Raw genomic sequence first — 7,900 nt, 5'->3', positions numbered from 1 at the left:
TCTATTGTTAATATTTAACTTTAACCGAGTGTACTGATACAACAAAACCGCATTTGATAAACGAGCATACATTCGCGTTTCATTAATGATACGTCCGTTGTAATTATTCATTATCATTGCGTTTCATCATAAGCGTTCCATTTATTTTACACAATTATATAGAAATTTCAATTTATTATTTGGAATTCGTGTTTGTTTTGGAAAGTGGGTTATAATTTGTTGAATGGAAGCGTTTAATTGTGTTTAATGTTGGTATTTAAATAAAGTTTATCGCATCGGGATGTAGGTATCGTATTATAAAATAATTTTGTCTTTATGATATTATAAATACATCACTAAAATTGTCGTTTAGTGTGTTTGTCTACTTTAAGTAAAGTACATGCACATGGTTGTGTTATAATTTGTTATTACGAATATAAAAATATAGTTTCTTATCTTTCTAACTCAATCTCATGGACTTTTGAAGCAAACTCAAGCAAAGTTTACTGTTGGAATCATCGAATCTACTAAGCACGAAAGTACGCATGTATTAGTCACTAGCGCTCGCTCATCCAACTTTCAACTTCGCTCGATGTCTGAATTTCTACACCGATTACTATCTACATATCGTGGGAGATGGACGTTTAAGTTTGTATTATTTGATGATAAATGAGCATATAACATTTTATAATGATACGCCCGTTATAATTATCATTGCTGCGTGTATTGTTGCGTGTGACGAAGTAGCTCGTCTGTCAACCTGTAATTGATATAAAGCATGTTTAAAACGAATTTGTGTCTTGTTTAAATATATATATTTTTTTGTAACGTGAGTAACGAACATTTTGTGGGTATGATTTCTTTGTAATGCTAGAGTATCCATATGCTTATAAAATAAGTACATATTAGTTAGTAATTACCTATGGTACAAATTCAAGAAAACCTTAACATTTGCGTATTTTTATTATAAATGGCGTTGAACGAAATCAAAATAAATAAAAAAAAACATTTTGAAAAAAGTGGAGTTGGCTGATGTGCGAATTAAGGTATCGATATGGAAATATAGGTTTTAAAACAGTGTTTGTAAGCGTATGCGTGTGTGCGTATGTATGTGTGTGTTTAAGGTAAAGAGATAGGGGATATAAAGAGAGTGATGGAGATTTATATTACAGTTAAACATAAATGTGCATATGTATGTCGATGAGTGTGTGTGTGAGTAATATGTAAAGTATAATGTCAGTCCATTAAAACACGGCAATAGGGAATTGAAACAATTTTAAAGATCTTTTAAAAATATATCCACATTTTAATACAAAATCTTATTGCAATATGTCTCCCAATCTTACAAAAAGCGGTTCGGTCCGCTTCGATTCCGATATTACGTTGAAAACCTCGGTTTTTGCAGTTCTTTTGGCGTTATTAACTCGGTGCTTCGTGGAGCGGATTTTGAATATCTCTTGCCTCATAAAGTTCTATTGGAGGATTCTTTTGAATAGTGACCGTATTTGGAATGAGAAGTGATAAAATATGGTAGGAATTTATACTTTAAATCTTTTTAAGTGGGTTTGAAGTTTTATACTAATTTATTTGAGTACAGGAATATTTTTAAAGGTAGATAAAGTATCGTTCGACTGGTGAGATACCAGGGCCCCACCACACCTGTTTTTAGCGTTCTAGCGTTTGGATGTCGATGTATGTCGCCTGACTTACATATAACGAAAACTACATACATACATATAAAACATACATACCTACGTATAATATTATACATACGTATAATATACGTTTTTTTATAATATAGGAGTAGCAGACGAACATGCAGTCCACCTGATGGTAAGTGGCTACTGCCGCCCATGGACATCTGTAATTAACCCCAGATAAGATTAGATATGCCTACCTGGGGTCGGCCACAGATGCGCCTCTACTCTTGAGGACTAAGCTGGATCGCCTCGGAAAAGTATGTCTCCCTTACCATACCAGAATACATCATCATCATCAACAACCCATTATTGTCCCACTGCTGGGCACGGGTCTCCTCTTATAATGAGAAGGATTAGGCCATAGTCCACCGCCCTGGCCAAGTGCGTATTGGTAGACTTCACATACCTTTGAGATTTTTTTTATAAATATCTCAGGTATGCAGGTTTTCTCACGACGTTTTCCTTCTCCGTTTAGCAAGTGATAGTTAATTTCTAATACGCACATAACTTTTAAAAATCAGAGGCGCTTGCCTGGGATTTGAACCTCGGTCCCCTCGATCGATAGGCCGAGTTTCTTAACCACTAGGTTATCAACCAGAATACAGCAGCGCTTAACCCTGCTGTTACAAGGGAGAAATAGGTGCAGCGGTGGTGCCGTTGGAGTCGAACCACAAGGGGTTCTACCACCTTCGAATCTTATCTCTAAGTTCCAACAAATATATAATAAATAGGCCCTTGAACAAAAAGTTTTAGTAATGTTATAAAGATTGTCACGGAAGGTGATACCACCGTGGTAGTAAACAAGATAATCCGGTAATAGCTACGTAAGGGGAATGGAGAAAGTTGCGCTAAATAAACTCCACGTTATGTTGAGGGTAAGTAGCCCTAACGAATCCCGAATTAAAGTAAGGGGTTGGGGTCGCCCGTGTCGTCACGGCTCATGGTTTCATGTAATTTCTTTAGTATATGAAGAGATGTTTTTTTTATTTTACGCGACAGTGAAGGGTAGTTTTTCAGGCGTATGTATGTATATATGTTTGTATTTGTGTCTCACTCTTCTTCATGCCGTCCAGCACCGGCTTGGTGGATTTTAACCTACCTAAGATGTTCTTAGATTCGTCTAAATTGTGGGAGTAACATATATGGGGTATATTTTGAAAGTGGTAGAATCCTTTGTGGTTTGGTTCCGGCGGCACTATCGCTACACCTATTTTTGCCTAATAACAGCAGTGGTAAGCGCTGCTGTAATCTGGTTTGATAGGTGTGGTAAGGGAGACATACTTTTCCGAGGCCTTCCAGCTTGGTGTTCAGGGGTAGCGACGGATCTGTGGCCGACCTCAGGTAGGAATATTTAATCCTTTCTGGAGTTGATTACAGACGTCCATGGACGGCAGGAGCCACTTACCATCAGGTGGACTGCAGCCTCGTCTGCTACTCCTGTATTATAAAAAAAATAGGCAGTCGGGTTTTTGTGTTTGTAAAAATGATGAGCTACGTATTTTATATTTTTTCATCCCTGAAATGTTAAGCTATTTATAGCTAAGTCTTCAATGAAAAGGCCAAATTGGTCTTGGCAGGAAGCCATAGAGTAAATTATTTTATAGACTTGCTCATTATCATAATCCCTGTATAAAGCAATATAACTTGTTATGTGCCAATTCGATATCATAATAACACTTTAACAATGTCTTTTTAATAAATAAAATATTTATATGTTTATAATTTTAATATGAAACATTTATAGTACTATGTTTATTTGCGTGAATACGAAAATTACGAAATTATTTTAAAATAAAAGAACCCTTTGAAATATCTGGAAAGGAAAAAAATAGGTTCTTTATTATAAAACTAATAAATTAAATTTAATAATAATAAGGTGCATTATTCAGTGATACAAGTCGTTTGGTAGTTTTTCTGAAATTGTTATTTGATTTAGAATGGTTTGTGTCATGTAACACTCGGTGCTGTGCCATCAGTTGAGGTGGCTGACACCGATATCTTCTTACCGATACTTTCTAATTTGAAAATTGCTACCTACTAAAAATTGGTAGGCTAAAGTTACATACATTGTTTATTCATAACAGTTGTACAATTTACAATGTACATGCTATAGCGTGTCTAGGTTTCTGTTCCAGAGTATGTATACAGTAATTTCGTCAGTAACGCCAAGAGCAGAGTGGCGCAGTGGAAGCGTGCTGGGCCCATAACCCAGAGGTCCGTGGATCGAAACCACGCTCTGCTAAATTGTTCACAATAAGTTTTTTTAATTCTCTTTTTTTAATATTCTTTAATAACCTTGATATTTTATTCCCCTTTGATTTAATATAGTTTTGGTTATATTTTGCTTTTTTAACCACAATTTATTTTCATGTTGAAAATTTTAATACACGTAAAGAAAAGATTAAAAATGATTAATTAATACTAAATTATTTGTAAATTACAAATAAATATATCAGTTTACTAGTAGATACTAGATTGTAACCGGCGGTTTTTTTTATATAAAATAGAGGTAACAAATAAGCATCCACCTGATGGAAAGTGGTCATCTCACTAGCCACTACTACAGTAATATAAAACATTGTATATATACCTAAAATGGCCACGGACCCACAGAACCGTAAAAATGAACTTGGAGACCCATCAAAGTGATATACGGTTAGTGATGGCGAATGTGAATAAAAGCAACAACAAAATGGCACTGCTTTTAATTTTTGACTATTTTTAGTTTTCGAGAGCGACTCCACCTGCAAAAAATATATTCACGTGCATAGGGACCAAAATGTATAAAGCATACGTACTAGATGCCACTAATGCAAATTAACCGATTATTTAAAAAAAAAATGTATATTCAATAACTCTTTCTGGAATGCTTTTACAACTGGGTAATAAATTGTTTATTAAGTAAGATAACCCTAAAAAAACTCCTAAATTAAATTTCTTCTAAATCTTTCTATTTACTTCGAAAATAGCCTTTAACCTATATTGGGTATTTATAACTCAATAAAATTGCATAAAATTTCGAATTATATATATTTTGAAGATTCGGCTCGATTCCGGCTTAAATCAAGCTAAAGCTCTTTATGCACTTTCCTGCTAACTAGTTTAGGTAACGACGGTACTCCGTAACGCTAAAGCAGCCTGATTTTTTAATTCTTCATCAAGAAGCTTCAAAAAGAATAATCTAGTAGTTTGAAACGCAGCTATTGAATCGGGCGATTCGAGATTCGAATTACATGGTTTTTTAAAGTGTTGGTCGTTTTAGAAATGCATTTTTACTTGCTTGGACGCTGGAGGAACCTTCGTGATAAAACTACACGATTATGCGCTCATTAAAAAAGTTCTTAAGGGCCAGCAAAATATAACAATCTGCACTTGATGAGGGTCTTGGGAGACTGTGGTCAGAAGCTTAATCTTCTCTCATGTTAATTATCACTTGCTTTAACGCCGAAGAAAATCATCTTTAAAAATTACGAGCATCGTATTTTTCAAATATGCCTGAAGTTTTCTAATATGCACTCGACCAGTGCAATAGCTAACTAAACTAATACCAGCGAGATCCGAGAGGAGTAATCGGTTGATGAATCTCAGGAATATTCCTAGATAAATCGCAAAGTGTAATTGGTTGGGGCGGTTCATCGTACTTCGAGCATACTTGAATCGCCGAGACCTCGAGTGCTGTGCGATCCGTACGACTAGTTTAATCTCAACTACCACTGTAACTCCAATGAGAACTTTCATCAGTCAGTAATTTGTAAAAGTATTTATTTATTTTACTGAAAATGCATTTTTTATTATTTTATTAATACGAGTATGTATTAAAGCCACTTTGTCAATTGATATTTTGGCGTAAGTCTTTATAAAATATTTTATCTTCAAAATTATTTTAAGGATTGATTATATATTTTTGAAATGATATTTAAATATATCTAGCCCGGAATAGTTATTCGTTGTCGATGGATCTCAGAAATAATAAAGTGTAATTGGTTGGGGCGGTTCATCGTACTTCGAGCATACTTGAATCGCCGAGACCTCGAGTGCTGTGCGATCCGTACGACTAGTTTAATCTGAATGAGCACTTTAATTCCAATGAGTACTTTCATCAGCCAGTAATCCCGTACAAGTATTTTATTTATTTTAATAAAACAAAATATATTTAACTTCTTTCATAAATTAATGTGGTTAAAACGATTGCCTGTCAAAATATGAACGCAAATATTTTGCAAATAAAAAAATCATTTTTTTTTAAAGATTCATCTTTTTTTTCCAATTTTAATTATTTGGCATAAAAATGTATATAGTTAGAGAAATAAATTGGTTATAAAACGTTAACATTTTAAAGCTGAGGAAGAAATTTTTATTCGTTTTAGATAGAGAAGTTTTTTCATTTTATAACGACGTAAGTCCTTCTCATTATGAGAAGAGATCTGCCGTATACCTAATAAGCAGATAATTTTATCTCGTTTCCTCTTGAATAGAAAACATAGTGAAAAAAAGGTATAAAAAATACCTAATAATACAAAGCTATTGTGCCTTTATGAAGAAGACTATGGGGAATTTAGGTTCACAAGTCATTTCTCTGAGCTAGAATAACGAGGTGGTTTGGCATCGCCTATCCCTAATAGACATTACCGGGATCTGGAACATACATCTTCCCACAACATCTCCCGAAGACAAACGAGGTGGTTGTATTCCGTTACCCAATTTATATACCCACTGAACTGAGTTTCGCCCTCAGGACTAGATTGACGATTCCCTTGGTGTGACCATTAAACTGGACATGCAACGGGTTACGAGTTCAATTTCCAGATTCCAATTGCAGCCATAACAAAGTTTCAATCCACTTTGTCATTTGTCATCCAGTTCGTAATTTGTCAGTTAATATTTGTAATCAACCTTAGATAGAACAGGAGAAGATCAACCTTAGGTAGAAGGTCTACTTGATGTCGGCCGTAATTGCGGAAACTACAATGGAATGCATCGTATACGTACCTTCCAGTTGCGTTAATCCTCTTGTTATTAGCCAAACATAGGCTTTGCTTTCTAAAAACTGAAATTACTTTAACTACGTTTCAAGAACTGTCTACACTTTATAAATGTGGATTGAGACAAAAGTGTACACGATCTGCAGTAGGCTTAAAACATCATCAAGACAACCCGGTACTTTAACAATTCATTACAAAAACTAACCTAACTTAACCTCAATCATTGGTCAGCCATCGTGTCAGCTCACTCGTATTAATTGCAGTTATTCCATCGTGCACTTCCGGTCAAGGAGGTCAGAGGGGGACCACAAAACAAATACTAGTCAACGAACCGCGTAAAGGGACAATACATCAGAGTCCAAAGCCACTTTTGACTTCTACCAAGAAGCAGACACTACCATCACTTTTATCGCAACTTTCCTTCGTAATGATTTCCATTGCTGGCTTTAATACATGTCCTTTAACTGAAGTAGAATTGAAAGCGCAATGGATAGGGATGTCTATATCTTGCTCTCAGGATGTACGGAAGTGATTGATCGTTGGTCGGCAATTGGATTTAGTCTTGCAGTAAATGCCGCCATCTTGAAAGCACCGAAGATATTTTCTTAGGCTTCTACGAATTTAATATCAGGGTTACATCTTTGGTTGGTGATTTACCGTCATGTTGTTCATTTATACAAAGATTTCTTGAAATCTTGATATTGTAATATTGTTGAGATGGTCATTGAAGGTAAAACGAAATTGAACAGGGGGCTTACCTAAATTAACGGTATTGAGGACTAAGGTGGGATTTGTTATGGAATTTTACACCTTTTAAGTAAACGCCTTAAATCAGAACACGATTAGTAATCCTTTAAAATATTTAAATTAAGTAAATGTGAAGATATCAAACAACTAAAATAAAAAAGAAAATCATACATTAAAGGCGATTTTCTTTCGATTGACTAAAAACAGACTTCTGTCATAATCATTGTAGTAACGTTATTGATTATTACTTTTAGGAAAATACCTTTCAAGAAATCATTAATAGTGTCGACAAGCTTGTATACAAACGTGTACAAGCTAAGGCAGCCAATAATTTCATCGTTTACAAGGGATGTTTTTTCCCTAAACATACCTTAAGAACTCCAATATAAAAATCAATTTGTTAAACGTCACAAATAACTTCCATATAAAAAAGAAAACACATTTTTACTACTATTTATTTAACACTATTTTGTGCATTACTGTGATTGATTA

General features: G+C 34.6%; 1 non-coding gene across 1 annotated transcript; it reads left to right on the top strand.

The window, feature by feature from the left end:
* Positions 1–3,849: 3,849 nt before the first annotated feature.
* Positions 3,850–3,921, top strand: TRNAM-CAU (transfer RNA methionine (anticodon CAU)). Its single transcript has one exon. It is a non-coding gene; the product is annotated as a tRNA-Met (tRNA).
* Positions 3,922–7,900: the final 3,979 nt, after the last annotated feature.

The sequence above is a fragment of the Epargyreus clarus genome, unplaced genomic scaffold (assembly GCF_041222505.1).
Source record: "Epargyreus clarus isolate Ecla_fem2 unplaced genomic scaffold, WU_Ecla_fem_2.2 ptg000004l, whole genome shotgun sequence".
Taxonomy (NCBI): Eukaryota; Metazoa; Arthropoda; class Insecta; order Lepidoptera; family Hesperiidae; genus Epargyreus; species Epargyreus clarus.
The sequence above is the reverse complement of the archived record's forward strand: the minus strand, read 5'-3'. Positions and strand labels throughout refer to the sequence as shown.